The sequence below is a fragment of the Parasteatoda tepidariorum genome, chromosome 11 (assembly GCF_982258835.1).
Source record: "Parasteatoda tepidariorum strain Cologne lab strain chromosome 11, Ptep-v5.0, whole genome shotgun sequence".
Lineage (NCBI taxonomy): Eukaryota > Metazoa > Arthropoda > Arachnida > Araneae > Theridiidae > Parasteatoda > Parasteatoda tepidariorum.
This window is the reverse complement of record NC_141765.1, coordinates 43118299-43143422: the sequence shown is the minus strand read 5'-3', so window position 1 is coordinate 43143422 and position 25124 is coordinate 43118299. Positions and strand designations below refer to the sequence as shown.

Sequence of the window (25124 nt, the reverse complement as noted above, 5' to 3'; positions counted from 1 at the left end):
GTGCGTTAATAATTCACTTCTAATACTTAACATGACAAATATGTACAGAGTGATTTTTATTTTTAAACAGATCGTAAAAAGAAATAGCATGTTTGACCTAAGAAAAACATAATAATATGTAATAACATTACTTGAAAACAATAAAATTTAATATCAAAATATAGCCACAACTAATTAATTAATTAATATTATATAATTACCAATTTAGTCTTTTTGCAGTATTACTACACTGCAAAAATTTCTGGATCAAATTACGGGAACTCATTGTGCCAGTTCTTTAAAAAAATCTAAACCAGTACTTTTTTCCGTAAAATCTATTTTTACAGTAAAATTTTTGCTGAAAAAAATTTGATACAGCGTAATTTTTACTGTAACTTTTACTGTAAAATAACTAAATGGCTGTAATTAAATGAATAATACTGCAAAAATTACGGTAATAATTAATCTTGCGGTAAAAGCCTTAGCCTTCAACTTCCATAATATATATATATATATATATATATATATATATATATATATATATATATATATATATATATATATATATATATATATATATATATATATATATATATAAACAACCAGCGTTAGCTATTATACAACCGGCAGATTTTTATTGTTCTCTTTATGTTTTATCGTTTGACAAATCATTTATGACAGACAATCAGTTTTCATTGGTTTGACTAGAATTTTTTCTTGATAAATCGTCATTCATATATCTCATCTTATATCAATAGGCAATTGTTTAGATTTCACTTTGGTATGAACCTACTTCTATGAGGTTGGGAAAGATCTTTTGCCCTAGCTTCGATATATGTTGAAAATTAACACAATTTTGAAAGTTAAAAAAAAAACATTTTTAACTACTGGATTTCCAATTATTTATATATTTATAGGCAACTTAAAAATATGTTCTGTTTTGGAATGAATGCATGCCATGCTATTATATGCAATACAGTAGTATGGGTCGTTGGGCTAAGAAATGGAGGATTTCATCGTTTTCTTCTCCATCGGAAAAAATGTGAGCTAGATTCCCTTTAAAAGTTTTTCATAAAATCGATAAGAGGTTCATTGTTTGTTTTAAGGTCATGGTTCCAAAATTGAATAGGAATAATAATAGGCTATAACGTATTAATTGAATAACGTATAATTTGTCAAAACGGATAGATTGAATAACATATAATTCGGCAAAGCGGATAAATTGAATAACGTATAAATCTGCTATATAGTGCTGGTATTCAATAAATTACGCGCAGAAGTTAATAATAATATTTTTTAAAAATTATTATGCTTCCTAAAATTTAGTTTAGACAATTTTAAATAATGTAGTACAAGAATACGATGCAAATATCCTTTTCTAGTAAACCTGGGAAATGAATTTGATTAGATAAGTTACTTCGTCTGTCCGAGTTCAAAATTACGTCGAATATTGTGTTTGTGTCACGTAGCTTTCTAGATAATCATATTTCTTTCATCTCTCACGTAAAGCATTGTCTTCAGATAATTTAATGGCTTTTACAGTCAAGAAGCTGTATGATTTCTACAACATCTGTCTGACCTTTAGAATATGTAATTAAAAGCATCTTTATAAAGTAAAATTAAGTAAAAGAATGAGGACGAAATCTATAAAATTAGTAAAATGAATTAAACAACAAACAGTTTTCGAGAAAGTTCCTTATGAGTGAAATTAACTCTGTTTACCATTAAAATTATTTCTGTCATTTGTAAAATTTTCGAAAGTAATAGTTGTTTTTAACCTTCAATTAAAATGCATATTAAAAAGTACTAAGTTAATAATGTGTTTCAGAATGTAATGTTAATGTTCCCTTATTTTAACAAAAGATTTCAATTAATTTTAGATGTATTAGAAATCGAAAGTAATAATGAAATTTTCTTTAGACAAATTAAAGTTAAGTTAAATTACAATAACAATATCGCATGATAAAGCACAAAAAACGATATAATTCTATATCGCTTCGGCGATATAACGAAAAACATGTAAGACTAATACACAGAAAAAAATATCTAGTGAAATTACTCTACTGTACGAAAATAACATTTCTGGTTTAAAAAAAAAAAAAAAAAAAAAAAAAACAATTCTGATGAATAAGACCAATCTACACTATTTAAACTATTCATTTGGTAGTTTTTCCATTCATATGGTAATGGTTTACCAGAAATTCTGTTTTCAAAATTAAAGCTCATATTACTACATATTTAGTAAAAATACAAAACTGAAAACTAAACTCAACCGAATAACCAAATAACTCCTATTCTCAGTTACCTCCACAAAACCCAAATAAAATTTTTAATGTATCATATGGTAAAAGATCTCAATATCAGTAACCTTTACAAAACCCATTATTTGTAAAGCTTATATTAAGCTTCATCAAATTTTAAGAGCATATTTAAAAGTACAGATCTTATGCATTTTTTTTTCAAAATATAAATTCTCCAATTTCAACTTAGGTACATTTAGGTTTTTTAATGTAGCATTAAAGGAAACGAAGGAAATAAAAATAAAAATATGACCACCGAAGCCGACGTTTTCAGGGGGTACTGGCCCCGGTAGCCATAAAACAAAACCTTTTGTATTGAGGAAGAAGCAAATGCCTAAAATAACTCCCTCAGTACCCCGAAGGTTTCGTATAGAAGTCCAGGAAAAAACATGAAATACAAAGAACCAATTTAGAAAAGAAACTCAAACAAAATCATCAGGAAATATTTCCTTCGTTTTCTTTATTGCGACATTTATTCTTTTTTTGAAATTTCTGCTGCTTTTTAGCTCGTTTTTTTCAAAGAAGTTTTATCTATTTAGAATTTTAAAAATTTTTGTTATTTTCTTTTAGTATGAAGGTTTCTTAATATTATTCTTCTACTTTTTAAAAATCCTTTAAATTTTTTGTCTTTTTGACATAAAAATCAATCTACTCTTTTTATAGTAAAATAAATCCACAGCCAACAAGTAATAAAACTAGCGTTAGTTGTGCATTGGTTCAATTTTAATTAAACGCATTTGTTGAAAACCTTAAGCTAAAATGGAAAAAAATGACAATAATTAAAAAAAGTTAACAAATAAATCAATCAATTGAAAAGAATTTATCTCACTGCCGATGCCCTTAATAAACTTAGCTAAATTTATTGCGAATCAACTTCCAATCGCACTTTGAATCCCGCTCACAATAAACGAATTCAAAAAACTATTTAACGCTTCTCAGTGGGTAACATAACAACGTTAGTAGTTTTTTTTTCACAAATTTCTAGATTGGTGTCCTTTAAAAGTAATGTATTGACTCCAATAGCGGTTAAATATCTCGGATAAAAATTTAAGCTTACATCGTTAAAGAAGCTTTAGAGCCAAAAGACTCCAGAGTAAAAATAAATTTTCTCAATTAAAAGTAAAAAAAAAATAAATAATTACAAAAAAAGTAATTTCTTCAGCTATTATTCGAAACACGATTCAAAATACTATTGCCATTCATGGAGTGCTCGAAACTATTTTGTTCAGTTAAAATCTTTTATTTCTTCCATCCTAAGATAGTTTAAATTCAGTAAAATGATTCTCTCTTTTACCGAGGGAATTTTAGAATTTACTTTGGAGGTAATTTAAAAGTCTTTCGACGTAATATTTGCACGGGAAATATTATTTGGAATAAATCTATTCTCAGAAGAAAGAAAGAACATTTGAACGCTTACACAATATAAATACAAAGTATTTTCCTTCTCGAAGTTTAAAATCTTGATATTTATTGTTGCAAGATTAATGCGCATTTTAAATTATTATGTGTATATTTAAATTTAACATCACATAGCCTGTCTAGAAGGCATTAGAACACAACATTTATGTAAGTGAATATAAATCATTACTAATCCTTATCATATTCATCACCAGCATTTTAGGCTTATCGTATCATTAAGTGTGATTAGGTTTTCTTACAACAATAAACATAATTTAAAGATTGACTATTTTTGAGAGTTTTTCGATTAAAAATATTTCATTTATTCAATAAGTAATATTTACAAGACTTAATTAAATATTTTACCTAAAATTAAATTCAAGTTAAAATCAATTCAAATAAACAAAAATATTTTATTAAATTACCAAACTATTAATCTGAAATTTAATTATAAAATTCACTTTAATAACAAATCTAGTATTGTAAGAACCTATAATTATTAAAACTACTTCTGGAGATCAATAAATTAAGAAATCAAAATTAATTGAATATGTTTTCTAACAAAGATATGCCTTATTAAAAAGCACTTTAGAATTATTAAAAGTATTATGCTTAGAAAACATGAAGAATATTCCAGAATAGAAGAGGATGTTTAAGGATGTTATGAAGAGAAATGTACTCATGCAAAATAAATAAAATACATTTGATTTATTTTGTTCTCCAAGTTTAAAATATATCGTTGCTTTTGTATAAGATTTAAAGATTAATATGCATTTAAAATGTCCTTATATGTTTTCACATATGAAACATTTTCCATCATTCTTTTGAAGTTTAATAATAGGAAATTTGCGTCAAAGAATGAGAGTTGAATTTATCATTATCCTTTCTGCCTTCAAAAGAAAATAAATAATAAGCACTCAATAGCTTCACCATGACTGGTTCGATATATTTTAAAGCTTAAAAATGTATCGGAGAAAGTATTCAGTTATGCATTAAATTAATTAAGGGTTCACAATTGTATAAATAGTTATTTGATGTTTCTGAGTATTGCGAAAATCTTTTCAGACATATGCATTAAAAATAAAACTAAACGCTTTCCTGATACTATTTTTTAAACTGGATACCAATCTTTATTCAAAAGTAAATATCTATAAGCAATGCCTAAAAGTTAATAAAGTAAATAAATAATTAGTATTTAATTTCATAACAATTAAGAAATAAAATAATATTTAGGTCTTTGACACATTTAAAGAAATCAAATACAAATAAACTCCTTTTGGTATACAATTATTTTTTCAAGAACTATATAAATGAAACTTAAGTTTTAATGAATACAATCAAGAAAAAAAGTTTTAAATAGTAAAATAGCATGTCAGGTTTTATTGCATGCTCTGTAATTTAGTGTGATAAATAGATGATGGTCATAGCAAAGAAATAAAGAGAAAAACTAAAGATCATTATATAAAAACATTCCGCAAGAGCCCATTTCTGCCCAAGGGGGTCATTTCAATTTCATGACTTATGGCATAATTGTAGCGATGTGGTCAGCATTGCGCACAGGCCACCTTTACTTCCCAGACAAGCTGCTACCCATTGAAACTGAATGGACTTCAAACCAGCAATGAGGATCGACGCTCAGTTCTTCACAATAACAGTTCTTGAGCGGTAATGAGCGGTGGTGGCTCAAAGGGATAGAGCGCTCGTCTCCCAATGAAGTACCCAGGTTCAATCCCAGCGATAGCAGGTCGATACGAATTCCGCACCCGGCTTGTACTGACCACAGTGCTGAGGTAAAATTTAATGAGTGGTAGACGGATCTTGACTTTGAGTCCCTTTGCCGTCAGGCTAACCATGAAAGTTTTTTTTTATGGTTTTCATGGTTTTCCTCTCCTTGTAGGAACTTGTCTTCCAAAGTTCCATGAAGAAATCCTCCATGAAAGCAAATTTAACCCAATACTTGATCCAGGAGTTCCCTTGTCTTCTAGATTGGGGTTAAAATTACAAGGCTACAGAGTTGAATATCAGTAGCCGTAGATCCTAAATTGGGTCGGCTGTTCAACGACAGTTATAAAATAAAATAAAATAGCAGTTCTTATGAGTAACATAATACTATAATAAAGAATGCTCCTAGATTTTAATATTAAAATGCTTCTGTACTTTGTCGCAGCTTAAATTAACATTACAATATTTAAATTGAATGGCATACGATTATACACTGAAAAAAAATATTTAGTCAAAACTACCAGAATATGGTAAAATTTACCATGATTCTAGCTCTATGGAAACACCAAATAACTCGATAATTTTAATCCAAGCACTATAGTAATGATTCTCGCAAAATTAATAATAATTTTTAATATTCCTTTATGATTAAATTTGGCAAAAGAGAATAAGTTGGTAATTTTATTATGATACATTAGAGCATGGCATAAAACCATTTAATCGGTTATATTTACTTTACAGTTTCGTATTTTTTACTAACTTTGTGACAACAAGAACTATAATTTTGATAACCTGAAATTCCGGTAAACCGTTACCATACAAACAAAACAAAAATCAAATAAGGGGCTTAAATATCATATATATTGGTTTTGTTAACCAAAAGTCATAGTGTTTTTTTTTGCCAGAAATGTCACTACCATACATACGGTAATTTTGGCGGAATTTCTTTCTTCGCTAACAATATTCAAAATAAATAAATGCATATGCACTTTGATATTTATTTCAAATCAATTGATATTTCTAAAATTTATTATTGTACTTTTAAATTTTATTGATTCCTTTTCAAAAGTCTTTAAAGCACCCGCAGCAATTTCTATGGGAAAAATAATGTACCTTACACATCTGTTATTTTAATAATTTATTCCATTCCCCATAAATCAAAAAATAAACCATACTATTCAGTCATCTGACTAATTCTATGAAAAATAGAAACTACGCATTAGCATAGCTCTTGTTAGGAACAAAATGAAGATTAGCATACCTCTAACATTTAGAGAAAGTTGGCTCCATATTAACTTACGCAGAAATCACGTTCCTTTTCCCACGAGTGAGAATAATTCGCAAAACTTTCACAGATATGTTTGGGAATATAAACAATACCACTCCATTAAATAATTACTTTCTTTTACATTTTAGTGAGATTTGTTAGAAATGCTGAAGAAGTTTACTACAATGATTAAGCTGAAAACAGATAAATATATATATATATATATATATATATCATACATTGGTAGCAAAACTATATGAAATTTTGTTTTGCATGAAATACCAAAATTATTTTCACAAATAATTTATTTTCAATGATAATAATTAAATCATACGGATAAGGTCATATTATTAGGCCTTAAAAATTTAATTCTGCTTTGGTTCTTGAGAATTTAAAATACATTTTTATTAAATTAAAATTACTTTTATTTCAAGTACTTTCAAAGACAGACTAGAACATTTGCTCGTCTGAGAGGTAATAAACAGTTTTTATTGAATAAAGAATCTTGGTTATATTGAAATAATGTTGCGATGAAGTCAATCCATGATAAACTACATATGAATTGGAACTTTACTCCAGCAATGATAAACTCACTGAAAGCAAACAAAGGGTAATTTGAAATACAAGCATTACAGCGAAAGAGAAGACATAGTCTCGTAAAGCGCTTTTAGATTTCTATTGATAAAACATATGTAAATTTATGTTGCACATTAATATTGCACATTATATTGTACATCTGTTTAACTTAAATTTCGCTTTCAAGTTCGCACGAACTCTTTTTTGAACACGAAACTTTTACTTTAAGAAGTTTGTACTGATGATGAAGTTGAAGGATATGAAGTTTTTACTGTAACCATTCACTTCACGCTTTTTAAAAGTGAATAACAATTTTGTCATATTGGTCAAAGAATGTAGGAAAAATACGGAAAAAATCTTTTATTTTTTGGGGAGAGAAAAAAACTTTTTGCAACTTTGCATAGCTGCAAAACTACGTGTAAAAAAGACATTCCCACAACTGCCCGTTATAGGCAAGGGTGGTCATGGAGGTCAAGTCTCACAGTATTGTGACTAACGGTAGGATTGTGGCAATGAAGTCAGGACAGCGCACAGGCCGCCTTTACTTCCCAGACAAGCTGGGTGGGTTTCAGGCAACCATTGGGGATCGAACCCCAATTGTTCACAGTGACTGTTCAGTGCCTTAACCACTGAGCCACTGCGGGTCAGTGGTTAAGTCACTAAAAAACTACGTGTGCCATGTTATAAATTCACTGATACCCAACGTAAATGTATTACGTACGTGTTTATACCCAGAATTATATAATGACTATGAAATTCGACACTTTAAAGTTTCTATAACGAGAATAGAATTTTTATTTTGATATTTTCATTCAGAGCAGCAATTAATCCTCTTACCTAAAGAACAGCAAAAATCAAACTAACGAAGCTAACAACGGGGAAACAGCACGTCCAACAACGCTGGAACTAACACTGGTGGTAACATTATATTCCCGTAATAAAACAAGCCCCTTTGCACATGTGCAAAGCAGTTTTCAATGTTAAATTATAAATTACAACCAACAGAGAAAATCTAGTTGAAACTTAGATATGCAAAGGGGCGTAGTGAAACGTAATGATTAATGTTTTTAATCAGAAAAATTACTTTTTTATGATCACACTTATTCGAAATTTAGGAACGTGATAAACAATAATATCGCTTAAATTCCCTGCAATCTTACACTGAGAAAAAAATGTGGTCAACCAAGCCTGAGTATGGTAAAAAATGCCGTATTTCTGGCATTACACTAGAACACTAAATAGCTCAGATTTTTATCGAAGCACTTTAGTAAATGATTTTGATAAAATTAATTATAAAATATATTTTCAGAATATATGATAAAATTTGGCAAATGTGGTAAAATTCGGTGATTTTATTATAATATCATAAACTATGGCATAAAAACCATTCATTCAGTTAAATTTACTTTTCAATTTTCTATTTTTTACTAAATGTGTGGTAATAAGAGCTATAATTTTGTAAATCTGAATTTCTTGCTACAATATTAGCGAAAAAATGACCAACTCAATAGTTAAAATGCCGCATATATTGGTTTTATTAATTAGAATTATGTTTCTTTTTTTGCCAGAAATGTCATTACAATACAGTACAGTAATTTTACCAGAATTGTTTTCTTCGTATAATATGCTACTAAGTCAAACCATATTATATTATTTCTCAAACTTAATAACATGATATAAAGGTTCAATTTGAACTGATAAATTGTTAAATTTTTTACCTAATTAATGATGCGGAAAATTTGCACAGCATTATGGTTTACGAAACCGTAAGTAAAATTCAATGTTGAACCTATCATTACAAGAGTGTATCTAAATGTGAGGACGTTCGCTACGAATACATTTATATATATAAACAAAAAAGATAATTTACTATTCGTTATTTATCACCTGGTGATTTTAAGAAGAAACCCGGGCAGTAGCCGGGGAGTGCCATAATCTAATAAATATTTAGAGTCATGGAGAGGGCGAATAAACTCTATAAGCCATATTTTCTACGAAAATGGAGAGAAATACGCACTATATTTTAATAAGAAACATAAAAAATGTCACGCGGCTATTGCGTGTAGTCAAACTTACGAAGCAGAACGAATAACATAATACATACCTTCAGCATAAGAAAGAAACTTGATGACGCAAAAACTCTTGGCTTCATTTTTTCCCCTCTAATGGGGTGAAATATTTGCTTACGGCTTCTGAGTGTTGCATTTTTTTATTTAAATTTATGGTATATCGATTTTAAATTTTACCTATTAAATAACAAATTGTTATTAATTGGTATTGAGTTTAAATTATAACAATTGTTCTTTATAGCAGATTGCCAATTCTGTAAGTATAAATCTATCTGTATAGATACTGCATTGAGAAGAAAAATTTGATTAAAACTACCAAAGTATGGTGAAATTCATCGCAGTTTTAGCTCTGTGCGAACACCAAAATGCAAGAGGATTTTTACCGAAGCACTTTCGTAATGATTTTGGTAAAATCAACAATAAAATATTGGTTCATAATATGTGTTAATATTTAGTAAATGTTGCAAAATTTTCTAACTTTATCATGATACCCTGAAGCATTGGATAAAAACCATTTACTGGGTTAAATTTATTTTTCAAGGTTGTATTTTACTAAATGTGTGGTAATAAGAGCTATAATTTTAAAAAAACAGAATTTCCGTTAAATCTTTACCATATGAATGGTTTAAATATTTAAATACCGTATGTTTTGGTTTTATTATCAGAAATGTCTTTACGGTACAGTGCGGTAATTTTACCAGAATTATTTTCTTCATATGTGGTTAAAGTTTAAAACAAATTTATGGAGAAAATGGAAAATAATTTTGGGAAGCATACTGTAAATATGGCAACTCTTATAAGAAACAAAATAAAGAGTTACTTTATCCTCTTCATTACCTTGGTCTACATATGTGGACCTTCTTTTTTTAGCTTCTAAAAACACGCTATAAGGAAATTTGCCGTTTTACTTTCACTTAAATATTGAATTTGTTAAAATAATTTTTTAGTACAGCCAATAAAAATGCACAGTATATATCAGTCTAATTAAAAAAAAGAGACTTTAATAATATAAAATATAATTTTATAATTAAGTGAAACCAAATCCAAGTGTGTGTTTTTATACTTTTTTTATTAAAAAATGTTAAAAATAGCATGATGCCCTTATGAATTTTTAATCTTTTTAATTAAGCAAGAGTTATTCACACAATTAATTCCTGCATACTATACTCTTGCAGTCTTATCTTACATTTTCGACTAACGGCTTCTTTCAGAATTATCTCCCGAGATTTTTCTTTTATTCTGTGTTCTTTTTCCAATGTTTCCTTTTTTTTATTTTATATTTTTCATACAAAAGCTTCCAAAATATTTTTTCTACAGTCTATCAACAAAACATCTTCCCCAAATGTCTTAAAAAACCTATTCAATCCCAAATGGATTCCTCAGATTGAAATGCAAAGGATAAGAAATGTGTAATCTGTTTTGGTTGTGAATGTAGCCTAAATTGTTTATTTTCCATCTGTAAATTATTTAGAGGGTATATGCTAAAAAGTAAACTTTTATTATTTTGAATCTCATTGCTCTTTTTAATTTAATTATTTATTAGTTTGTAACAAAAAAACTACTCATCTCTGATTTTCAGCTTTTATTGTACATATATTCTACGTGAATTATAATCCAAATTTAAAACAAAGAACAGAATCTATTTCAAATATTACTAGAAATAATAATTTTATTTTGAGTATATTTATCAATAAAATTAAAATAATACGGAAATCATATAATAGAAAAAATACGTTAGTATTTCAGTTTAAAAAAACTTAAACATTAAATTAAAAAAGAAACTAATTTCGTCAATTTAAGGTCAAAAATTGGTTACGAAATTCAGTATAGTCAAAATAAGGGAAAAAATTGGTCATTTTTAGGTAAAAAATAACACAAATTTTAGCGCTTATTTAACGGATTTGAGACTACCATTAAATCAGAATAAAACGTTAGGTCGAAACGCTAAAATACCCCTAACCATGTGGCATTTTAACGTTATTTTATTGTTATTTATACTTTTCTCTGCTGCATTGGAAGTAATTTGTGTAACACAATAAAAATGGAGCACTAACAGATCTTTTGATTTGATATATTACGTTAAGTTATTATATATTATAAATAACAAATATATTACTTACAAATAATACTAATAAGTACAATATAAACCTTTAAAGGTAAAAACCTTATTATAAGCTTCAAGGCAAGCATGCCTACAAGCATTATTTCACTGAGCATTATTTCATTAGTAGCAATTTTTCTGTAAGATTTTGTTAAGTTATCAAAATTCATGAAATTAGCAGAAAAATAAATTTTAAGGGAAATATACTTACTATAAAAGTCACGCAAATGAAATGATTTGTAAAAAATGAAGGAAAATCTTTTTGTTTAGCTTTTATTATTTTATACTAATATAATGTTTTATATTAAACTAATTTGAGGCAAAATATTTACCAAATAATGGTTGATACCTGCTGTCTTAAAAAGTTTTTAAGGAAATGTTTATTTAAAAATAATTTATATGAAATTTATATTGAAAAATAATAATATTCGTGAACTTAAGATGATATTAAAATATCTCCCAAAAAAGAACATAAGGTATAAATTATGGAAAGATCGTTATTTTACACAGAAAATAATTTAAGGTATTCTTGTTAATTTAAGAAAATAAAAGCAAAGAAATTAAATTTACCTAAAACGCACCGAATATTCGTTCAATTTTCAATTAATTAAACTATCATACTTTCACGCGTGAAGAAATAACCGATAAAAAGTCTTTTGCTGCATTAAATTTCATACCTTAACAGCATCGCCTTTACATATTAATTAAACTAATTCCTTCAAAAACACATTAAGAACTCACAAAAACTAAATTGCTGTGTATTAGAATAATTAAACCATACAAACGATATAAACCTTTTTTTTATTTTAATTTTATGGTACCTAAACGAAAAGCAGATCTATAAGGTTCCTTCATTTCCAAGCAATCGCCTTCTGATAAGGAGCATTGAGGGACGGAACATTAATCTTTAAATAATTAAATTCATTGAACTCTACTAACCGCTGACAGATTCAGTTTTTATTCACGCTTAATGATGGATGAATTCTATTTATTTAATGATTCAATCTGGTAATCTCCTTCCTATTTTAAATACCACAATAAATAACAAAAAAAGAATAATCAAGTAGAATCTACCTCTTCAGTTGATGGTTTCAGCCTTGAAATTGGGGATTAGATAATAAATTTGCGCCTGTAAAAAAAAGGAAAGAAAAATGAATCGAATTATTGTTAGAGCTATGTATTATAAGCAAACATTTTATTTAAACTGTCAAAACTAATGTTAGGGTGATTTGGGCGAGGAAGAAAAACAAAGTTATCAATTTTTCTGAAATAATAACAAAGTAAATATAAAACAAAAGGAAAAAAATTTGTCTATTCAGAGAAAGTATTTTGAGCGTCTGATTTAACATAGTTTACCGAAGCTCTTTCGCTAAGGTAAATAAAAAAGCCACAATTTAAGTGCCTTACCTTTGAAGCAAAGCTATAATTTTAAAGTATATGTATACCATCTTGTCGTGAAGAATTATCCGGGCAAATAACTTAAATGTTTTAAAAGTTATTAAACTTTCTTAAAAACCACCAATTTAGCAAAATTTTCCCCCATAGATAAAAATTACCAAAATCACTGCCTTATTCTCAGTTTCTGTATATTTTTATGAGTCCAAATAATGAGACATTAGAGTAAGATTTTAAATATTGAAAATTAAGACCGCAAATCTTTTTTCTTTTCACAAAATTGACGCTTTTCTCTATATTGATGTTTCGCGACTTTTTCTGAATTATCATCAAGAGATAGGCTAAACTTGATCTAACAGTCAGGCATAATTGTTGCACACTTACAGCAGTTATGAAAATAGCATACAATTTGCAAAAAAGTATCACTTCATATGACGATAAAGCATTTGAAAAGCCATTCTACACTGTTAAAATTTCCATTCTAAAACTACGGTAAAATAACTGGCAACTATCTTGTCCATCCGATTACTCGTAAAGTTTTAGGTAAAGAACACTTTTTCCATTATGGACCATTGAAACCATTTACAAAAAGTATGGTTATAGAACCACGAATACAAAACTATACGGTTTTTTAACCATTTACTACTAGCATTTTTCACAAACGTAAAAAAATTATAATTATTATTCAACTAGACATAGGATCTCGGCTTTTCGTAAGGTAGTGGGCATTGGAGAGTACCGGTACTGGAAATTCTTCATGTGTTGAAGGGAATGTAGGAAACATTGTGGTGTCAATACTAGGACTCGAACTCCAGGTCTGCCTGTCATGAGATTGACGCATAAGCCCACTCGGCTATGATATGTCCGTAGTTGCAAAGAACTAAGTAGCTTAATTTGGTGGTTCTAGTGGATGCGATAAAATTCGGGTAGTTTAACCATAAAAAAATGGTAATCAAATTGTTAAAGTTTGAGAAAAACTGTTTATCAACTGCTTTCACCTAATACGGTTAAGTATTAGGTGAAAGCAGTTGATAAACAGTTTTTCTCAAACTTTAACAGTTTGATTACCATTTTTTATGGTTATTTGACTGTTTTGATTAAATATGGTAAAATAACCATTCAATAAATAGTTATTAAACCATTTTTTCAGAGAAATTTCTAACAGTGTAATAACATTAAATAAATAATCCTAAGAAACTGAAGCGGTGAAATATTACCTTATTGAAACCTTCATTCGCTTCAAAAATATACGAAGATAAAAAGAACAGTCGACATGTTACAAGCACTTCAAAAATAGGAGCCCATTTTTAAGACTTGGCAAAACGTCTTGAAAATGAGAGACAATTTTTAAAGCACTTGAAACATGTCGACTGTTTTTTCATATTTGTATATTTTTGAAGCGAATGAAGTTTTCAATCAAGTAATAGCGAAGTAGCATATTTAAAAGTAATCTCTACAACCATTATGAATGCATATTTATTTCGAATTGTATAAGAAAAATTAAATATCCTACTGAGAAATAAAGGTATTTTTGAAGGTCTTTAATGAGGCCCCAACATAAATACTCACACAAATTACAACTAAAGCATATGAGACGTTAGTCCTCACACACGATTCATTTGACCAATAAATAGTACATGTTTGTCAATCTATCTACTTTTCTTCTTATTGTCTATCCAAATCTTTTCGCCTATTTCCTTTTCGGGACAGTAGTAGACTGCTTTTAGTGGACTTCACTCTATTCCATATGATGGTTAATTCTGGGAGATACTAGAATTTTTGATATTGTGATAAATCATCCGAAAACTTCGATATTTTTTGATAAATCACGATATTTTTGAACATAACTGATTTTTTTTTTAAATTTAAAGACACTGTTTTGCTTTCTTTCCTTACAAAAGTTTCGATAATGAAACACTCAATAACGATGATTCATTTAGCCCAACTGCTCTGATTTCAAAATCCTTGAACTGTGAAACACTGAAACTGAAGCAAATGATCATTAACTGAAAAAGCTTTATTCATTGAGTTAGTCACAATATTATCGTTGACAATATTTACTGATATTATAATTGTAGATATTTTTCGATCTTAATATTTATCATTGTTGATAGTTATCGATATTCATCGTATTCACGATATATCGTGATCATATATATTTTATCATTATCGCGATTATTACAAAATATTTATATATCACGATATATGGATACATAGCCAAGATCTAATGATGGAAAACTTTTTTATTCTGTCAAAATTTGTACCTGGAGATCGAAGTCTGCTTTCATCATTTGCCTAGGTATGACGGGTCGTTAGCTAGACTCTTTTTTATATTTTCACCAAGTCCAGGATGGAATCGAAAAATAGGTTGGCATAGTCAATTTGACCATTGACCATTTTTATTTTAATTTTGTTAATTGTACACGATATTGATAATTTTGGGTTGATTAAAAGCTAATTTTGAAAAGTCACATTTCATCCACACACGTTCAATGCTTTTAATTTTCATAAAAATTATAACCATTCTATTAAAGGTCTTTCTCAAAATTACCAATGACTTCTGCTAGCGCAAAGACTTAATTTTTATCCTCTTCCATGAGAATAGAGTGCAGAAATGCTTGCCACAGTAATATGGAAACCTCTTTGGGTGAGACTGTACAGTTCATCTTATAACCACAGTACCGTGTTAATCTTACTCAAACGGTACTTTTGAATGTGTGGCAACAAAAATAGCAAACTACAAGCGCATGATTGGTGACAAGCATGAAAAATGAAATTTTGATCAACACCTGACATAGTCCACCACAACACTTCAAACATCAAATTACATCTGTCGTCTATATCTCATTTAATGTCATAAAAGCTTTAGAAAATAGGCTTTTTTTGCAATGTTGAGTTGACTGAAGCGATTTGTTGCCAGGTGTGACTTCCAAAATTTGTACATATATGTACAACTTACCTTCATTATTTCCATCACTATGTAACCACTTAATATGTGCACGTCTTCATATATATATATATATATACATTTCCTCAATTGACTCATATGCAAATAGTTCTACATTTTTCAATTTTCTCTGTTTCATTTTATGTAATTACACATGTTAGATATTGTTTTTTTTAAACAATTCAGATATTTTATTCATGTAAACCTTTATGAGACGTATTACATCTGCCTTATCACCAAGCACTATAACTTCGATCAGAACAATTATTATTTAAGGCAATTTTTCTAAAACTAACATTCATTATTTTTTTGTACTTTTAATTATAAATTATATGCTTATATTTATCTATACTAAAAATATGTAAAGAAGCATTTTCCATAACGACATCTAATTGTAATTAAGGTCTTCGATTCACAAAATCATTAAACTTTCTTCATAACAAATTAAATGAAATCTTGTTGTTAAGCACTATATTTTAAGTGTCTCTTCACAGCACGTTACGAATTACGAATAAAATAAAAACCTAGAACAACTTTTAATCAAATGAGTAGATTTTCACGCGCTAAAAATAAAATCTTAATGAAAGAACAACAAAAAATCGCAATTAATGTGTCCAAAGTTAGCATTTGATTACGAATTTCGTCGCTCAATCGTAATTCCTCTGAATAAACATCCCTTGTTTACTAAGGATTTGTAATGAGAACTCTCAAAACACTAGAGTTGCAATATGGAAATTGTCGCCTAAGCAGTTTATCTAGGAGAGCTAGTTTAACTAGTAAGAAGTTGGACACTTATTAATAAAAAATATAAGCATTTTTAAGTTGCAATCAAATTTTACCATATAAAATTTCCTTCTCCTATATTGTGTATTTTTCTATTTCTAATAACTATGAATGCATTTTCATTAATTAATATTTAAAAAACTGAAAATATTAACTAACTGTTAAAAATAATTTCTTTCATGAAATTAATTTTCTCTAAGTTAGGATAATAAATGAGTGCAGAAATTTAGTTTCATTAGTAAGGTGAAGTAAGCAAATAAAGCTACGTAAGTAAAATTTATTTTAGACATTTCGAAATGACATTGTAAGTCTATTTTAAGTCGAAATGTGCAAGTTTAAAAATGCTATATGTAACAGGGGGTCGCGTAAATGCTGCGACGAACTTCTAGGGGAGTTAGGACATATCATGAGGATTAAAATTTCATTTTATTTTAAAACGATTTACTACACAGCCTTGTATTTTTCGAACCCAACCTAGAAGACAAGGAAGCTCTTGGTTTAAACATCGGAACAAGCTAGACGTCATGGAAGAATTTTTTGATGGAACTAACCTGCATTCCCGTAACATGCAGAGGGAAAAAAGACGAAAACCACCCATAATCAGCCTGAAAGCAAGGAGGTTCTTACCCATGATTCGTCTACCACTGAAGATATTTAACAAAAGCACTGTGGCCAGTGCAAGCCGATACAGAATTCGTATCAACTACCAACCGCTGAGATTTGAACCTGGGTCACCTCATCGGGAGGCTAACGCTCAATCCCCTGAGCCACTGCGGCTACAGGATTAAAACGGCAATGTCGTCGTACACGGCTAGCGTCAATTCCCGATTATGACCGTCCTATTATTTTGAGCTCCGCTAGCGGCTTATAACGACCTTTCCAGACATCATGGTTTTCTATGCGATTTTAGTCCTGATGACGTACTCTAACTTCCCTACAAGTTTGACGCAACATTTATGAGGCCTCTTGTTATATAAAACGTTTTTAAACTTACACATTACGGCAAAAAACAGACTAAAAAGTCATTTTACAGTGGCTATGAGAGAAAAACCGATTGCAGATTTAAAATCAGCGATATGAAAGTATCTAAGGTCTATTAAAAAATCTCATGCAACAGAAAAAAATGATAATAAATAAATAAATAAATTGTTCCACAGTGTAATCCAATATCTAAAATTTATCAATACATTAATATTTACTTAACAATGATACATATATTTCGTTAGCTTTATTATTACTAAGTGTCTTACTGTTATTATATATTTAAAGAAGTGCTTAAAGCTACCGATACTACCGTGAAAGTCGTTTCTAATTCAAAATAACTGGAATAATTCGATGAATTGATTCCCTTTCAAACAAATGCGATTTTAATATTTTAAAGATGAAACCACTTTCCTGTAATGATGAAAAGTTGAAAGACTTGAGAAGATATCAAATATTACTTATGATATGTATTTTGAAACATTAATAAGGAAAATGAATTTGATTATGTAAGTATCTGATACAATAAGTGCTACTTTAATAAAAATGAGATATCGCTATCTTTCATTCTATACGTTATTGGAATCAATTTATCAAATTTCACAAGAATAATTTGTTTTAAATATGCAGTCTTTTAGAAAGAACTTTAATTTTCTGAAACATGCATTCAAAATATGAAATATCCGTAGGATGGATTTTGAAAAGTATCTCGAATATTTCCTTTTACACTAAATATTTCCGCAAAAATTATTTTCTAAGATGATGAATTCAAGAAGACGTTGCCAGTCGAAATATTATCAATAAAAATTTAGAAGGATAAAACAAACATTGATTTTATGCTTCAGAACTTTGAAGTATGTTCTTGATTGCTTGATTAGTTGCATTATAATCAGCTTTAGGTTCTTAATAAAATTTAGCTTAATATTTTTAGTGTTTACAAAAGATTAAAAAGATACTAAAATTACTAAGATACATTTTTTTTAAAAAAAACTCATTTTTTGGCACTTTGAACTATATATTATGGTTTTAAATTCTTTTTTTTTTTATCAAAGAAGCAGTAAATGTATAAAAAAATTTAAGAAATATATATTTTTCTAAAAATTGCCGTTCTTCGAAAGAATATCAAATGTGTTTTTCACTTGATATATTATGTAAAAGGAATAGAAAATAGTATTGTTAAAGTAAACTAATTTAAAATCTGGAGACAAGTAGTAAATATACTTAAGAATATTTTTTCTATTCTCTTTAGTGATGCTGGTTCTAATTTTTCTGAAAACGCAAGGATAAAAAGTTGATATATTTTAGAAACGTTCACTTTTATTTTGATGCATATTTAGAAAAGAAATTTATGATCTTTTAATATGAGGAAGCGTCTAAGATACAAAAGTTGAACTTACGGATATTACTATTTAGGAAGAGTTCGGTTTTTATAATAACGTATCTTATGATCCTTCTTTTATAAAAATAAAACTGTTATAAATAAATATGAAAAAAATAATACTATAACTTTTAAAACGCATCCCATGAGTTTATAATTTGATATATATGACAGCAAAATTTCTGAAATGAAAAAATTTGATAAGCATGAAGAAAAAAATGTGGTAAAATTCTTGTACTGAATAATACCAGCACTTCCAGTAAAAAAAAAAAAAAAAAAAAAAAAAAAAAAAAAAAAAAAAAAAACATAATTTTTGTAAGAAAAACCAAAATATATGATAAGCCACACTGTAAAAAATTCCGGATCAAATTATGGTGTTAAGTACCGGCACTTTGGATGCATCATCTGTTAAATTCATTTTTACTTTAAAATATATCTTAATTTTTGCAGTAATACTTATTTAATTAGAGTGATTAAGTAATTTTAATGAAAATTGTACAGTACAATTTATAGTATATCAGATTATATGTTATATAACATGTTCCAGTAAAAAGGGATTACGGACGGTAAAAAGGTTACATGCACGGTAAAAAAAAAAGCACCGGCATCCTGAATGCCGTTACTTTTTACCTTGATTTTTTACATTGCATTCATTTGGTAATTTTTCGTTCATATGGTAACGATATACCTAAAATTCTGGTTTTTAAAATTATAGTTCTTATTACCGCACATTTAATAAAAAAAAATAAAACTGAAGTGTAAATTTAACTAAATAAATAGTTTTTAATACCATGCTCTAAGGTATCGTGATAAAAATACCAAATTTTATCACATATTATAATACCGTATTTTGTTGTATACTTTTATTCGTATACTTTTACCAAAATCATTACCAAAGATCTTCGGTAACAATTACAGAGCTTTTTGGTATTATCATAGAGCCAGAAACACGTTAAATTTTTTCATATTCTGGTAGTTTTGACCAAATTATTTTTTCTCAGACTAGTATTTCTCTCTGTCGAAAATTATGCTTTACCAAAATGAAAATATTTAAAAATATAAATTTTGAAATACGATACATTTTTAGCTTACAAAGTCATAACAACATCATTTAAAAGCTATATGCATTTGATAATTTCTTTAAGGCTACACGGTACCCTTTTTTAAAAAAATTTTTTAAGGCCTGTAATATTAAAAGTAATAATAGATTTTCATTTGTATTATATTATTAAACTGATTTTCAAAAAGAAAAGGGAAATCGACAAACCACAATTTAAAAAATTTAAATTTTTTTAAAAAATTCAAGATTTTTTTAAATTTTTATAACTTTTTTAATTTTCAAAATTTTTCAGTTATTTTAAATAATATAAATATCTTAGATTATTAGGAACAAAAATTAGTATGGATTTGATGCTCTGATACTTAGTTGAATCTTAATTATTTTTATCGTTACTAAACACGTGGAAAACCCGAAAATTCTAAAAACTCCAACTTCAAATTCTTATTAAAAAAAATTTATACATCTCACACTGAAATCCATACTAATTTTTGGTCTGTATATACATAAAAGTTTCTACAAAAAATTTCAAGGCTTTATCTTTAAAGGGAAAAAAGCCTTAGGGAATCGAAAACAGTGGCATCAACAAAAAAGAAAGTCTGAGAAAATGACATTTAAAGTAAAGAGAACCATAAAACCAAAACTAAAAATGCTTGTACAGTCCTACTTTCTTAATATATTATAAACAAACTTATTGCTGGTCCAAAAACACTAATTTACTTGAATATTAATAGTATTATATTTTTTCACATTTAAAATTTATATGTAACCTGTATCGGCTAAAATACACGTAACATTGGTTTAGACAAACAAAGCAATAGGATTAAAGAAATAGCTAGCATAATTATATAAATATTCAGTCAATCAAGTATAACAAATATTCTGTTACGAATGTATTTATAAATTAAAAAATATTAGTCTTAAAAAAGACTTTTTATAAATAAAAATTTAGTAAAAACACAACTTTAGAACGCATCCATCAAACACCGAACATAAATAAACAACAATGCTTCTAGAAGTGAAAGTGAAATTTGATAACTTTTGGAGAAAGTGAAAATTAATAATCATCGAAATAAAATAAGTCTTTTTTTAAAAAAAAAAGTTTTAAAATTAGATTTAAAAGAAAACGAAACTAACCACGCCCCCTCGCTTGTCAAATTGTGAGTCTGACACAACTCGGAAAAATCCTAATATCTCTAAAACTAATTAGATCTCAGATGCAAAATTTTTCAACTTGCTTCCCAACCACATTAGCCACCCAAAAATGCAAAAATATTTTTTTGCATATTTTTGCGAATTTTAGGGTACTGTGTAGCCTTAAGTTTTGAAATTCTTTACATCAATTAAATGAGTTAAAAGAGATTTTTCTATAGCACTATGCATGCGTGAAAAGTATAAAAAATATTATATTTATCTTTGAGTAATTTTGCAGGTGTACAAAAATTATGATTTTTGATATAAATAATAATCACTTAATTTTGTAAGACCAAGATTAAAATTAAAATGTCTGATTACATATCTTTTGTCATAAATTTCAACAACAGTATTAATTTCTTTTTAAAATCACCTGCGTTGTTAAAGTTAAACTACATTGTCATAATAATAATAAAAATATCCAAATCGATATTAATGTATATCTTCGTACAAAAAAATTGTCTACACAAAGTAATATCGATTGAAATCAGCTGAGATAATAAAGTTAAAATAGAATAAAATAAAGTCGAAAAATACAAAATGACTTAACAAGATAGGAGCCATTATTAACAAATCTTTTATATTGAAAAATAACAAATCTTCTAAGATCGAGCAATACCTTTTAATTTTCATTAATCAGATAAGAAATTAGATAACTTATTATTCGAGCTCTGGGGCGACTATAAAGATTTTTCATCAAGTGGAAATTAATATTAAAAATGCCAATAACAGGATGCCAATAACTGAATAGACTTTCGATACAGACAGAGTCATTTATCAAAATTTAAAAGCACTTTTTAGTGGCATTCGTTAATAAGTGCTAAACCTTGTCTTTATTGAAATCGAATATTTGAAATATTGGATAAGAATTTTTGATAGTTAACAAATCTAGACGAAGGATAAAAAGATCTATTCTAGTATGTAAATGTTATTGAAAATTATTCCTAATTTTTATGAATTGTATTCGCCACAACTGTGTGAACTGTGACTGTGTAAATAAATACTATCCTTTTAATTGCAAATCTAGTAGTATATTCTTCAAAATACAAAGCAATAGAAAATAAATTACATAATATTTTTTACTAGTATATAATTTTTTTCATAGTATATAATATTTTTTACTAGTATAATATTGTTCTGCTAGTTTTTTAGAAAATAGCTTACTAAATGCTAAACTGGACAGCATTGATTGCTAAGAGAAGAAAATTAAATAAAATCTATTAATGTAACAAGTATATGCAGTCGGTAAAATTTTTATACTGGTTATTAATTCGGTTAAATTTATTATCATTTATTCGGTTAAATTAACTTTTTAATTCTGTATGTTTTACTAAATGTGTGGTAATTAGAACAATAATTTCTAAAACCAGAATTTCAGTAAATCGTTACATTGTATAGTTTGGTTTTTATTACCAGAAATATGTATTTTTTTTTTATTACTAGAATTGTCATTACAATACAGTACGTTTATTTTACCAGAATTTTTTCCTCCGTGTACTTGTCTTAAAAAGTGCATTGAACAATGAGGCATCATCAGACAGAGGCTTTTATCATCAGAGGGCAGGTAGTGTAAAGAAGAATGATATGTTTCTTGTTGTAAATATATATTTTAATTTATGATTATACTCTGTTTTTATAGAACGGCCTTTGTATTTTCTGACATTTTGAATTGTGATTTCTCATGAAACGAAACTCGATTTTTAACGAGTAAATTGAACGAAACGTTGAATTTTAAGAATAGTTTAATAGGTAAAAACAGTGAAAACTTGAAAGAACAAGTAAAACACTTTGGTTGATTTTTTTTAAATATTTCTGCAATGAGAAACAATAACTTAAGTACAGTTCAATATTTTGTAGTCTTACAGAAGACTGATCGTAAGACACTGTACCCAATAGATCATCGTAGTCAAGCATCACTGGCAGCGGTTAGTGAGCTGGTAAATACCAATGATGGAGAGAAAAGACCGAGGGTATGCGGTATCAATCTTCGTTAAATTGTTCTACCGTGAAGTGCTCAACTTTTCGCGTAGGTTGTTGGGGTGCTAAAGTGGGAGAGCCATCTTCTCTGCAGATGATCATAATTTTGATGGTATGTCTTTGGATCCTTCTCAGGCATGTTTACCAGACCACCATCAACAGCACATTTTAGTTCATTTACGTCGCGCTAGGGCTGCACAATTGGCTATTGGCGACGATCTGGGAAATATCCCTGAGAATGATCCGAAGACATGCCATCACAATTTTGATTCTCTGCAGAGGGGATGGCACCCCCGCTTCGATAGGCCGACGACCTGCACGCGAAGTCGAGCACTTTACGGTATAACAGTTTAACGAGGACCAATACCGCACACCCTCGGCTCCTACACAGACTAATCCAAGTGGTCACCCACCCACACACTGGCCGCAGCCAGTGATGCTTGACTTCGGTAACAGTCCATTGTGTAGCTCTAATACGACGTAAATAAAATACTACTACTAAAATAGTTTGCAATCGAAATTAAAATGTCAATAAATAAATTCTTGATTAGAAATATCTAAAGTTTAAAACACTTCTCTTTGGGCAATTTTCAATAGATTTTGTTCTACTTAATGACATTCTACGTGAAAATTTATTACAAAAAATTCTATCTATTTATCGTTAACTGAGTACTTTACATAAAACTTTACAAAATTATGTTTTTTAGCTTATTTTTACTGAAAGGAAAATAAATGTAGTATTTATCAATTAAATAAAAGATTAATAATTTTTTGTAGACCAATCTTAGTTTAAATATTGTGTTTCTATGAGCATTTTAAAATTAATCCCCTTTCAAACTTTACATTGTGCCCTCTATCATATTATGAAAATATTTTGAATACAGAAGCTTAAGATATTGAAAAACCCGTTAGAGTTCTTTTCTCTATTTTCAACTTTTCAAATATTCATTCACAAAGCGGATTGGCAGTTTTCCAATCGTTACAATATCAGATAATATTTAAATTCAGTTACACAAATATTTGGAAATTTATTGTTGACTTAGATATTAGTGTTTAACATTTAGGCAGCTAAGTTTATAGTTGTGGTAAAGTATCCTTATCTGAAAAATATATAAAACAAAATAATAGGAACGGTTCATCATAAATTTATATATTTATAAGGCAAACACACACAAACCACAACATAATACTCGATAACAAGAAAATCTAATCTTAAGCGGAAGCTTAGTGGAATGAAAAAAGAAAAACAATGAAAAAGCGGAATAAAAAAACAAATAAAACCGGGCATTAAGCGTCGTTCGCTTCTGTTCAAATCATTTTCCGCACAAAATTATGAAAAAGTCATTTGTTTCAAAATATTTTTTTTCTTTGAATACATTTGGATTTCGAAACAAAGCTATTTTTAGTCATTTGATATTTTTCAAATAAAACAGAATAGGAGCAGTTTAAATAAGCAGATCCAAGGATTAAATAATCCAATTTTTAACTTTATAGAATAAATATCGATTAACTTCTCCCGCATGAATGCAGCAAAATTACAACAATGTACAATGCAAATTTTATTTATACTGACGCTGAACCATTAAACCGAAGTACTAAGCTTCGCTAAGTACTATTTATTGAATATCCAATAATAGATTTTTGCTCATAAAATAATATTATACATGATCTAACATTTAATCCTACAATGCGCTATGAATTTCAAATAAAAAATTTATTAAACAATAACGTATCAACTAGATAAAAGAAATCTTTTTGGAGTTGTATACAATACTTTTGTTAGAAACGCAAAACAAAAATATAGTCTAACTAAGTTAAAATAAAGTCTGTATAAGTTAATTAAAAAATTTCTACAAAATTAATTATCGTTGACTTCGAACAACAAACAATTTAAACTATGCGTATTTTTAATTCCGTTTAAAGTGAAATACCTTTGTGGGAAGATTTAATTAGCCATTTCATTTTTACATAATTTGAAGGCATGCACTTTCGCGAGCGTT

The 25124-nt window shown here is 28.1% G+C and overlaps 1 protein-coding gene across 2 annotated transcripts in view; it reads right to left on the bottom strand.

Moving 5' to 3' along the window:
• The window catches only part of LOC107448572 (zinc transporter ZIP3), a 198475-nt gene that overhangs the window by 135197 nt on the left and 38154 nt on the right, over window positions 1–25124 (bottom strand). Inside the window, exon 2 of one of the 2 annotated variants that reach the window (XM_016063828.3) lies at window positions 12487–12541. The exons of the other annotated variant lie outside the window; for it this stretch is intronic. The gene's annotated coding sequence lies outside the window, so the exon portion shown is untranslated. The remainder of the gene's footprint in view (window positions 1–12486; window positions 12542–25124) is intronic. 2 annotated transcript variants of the gene reach the window in all.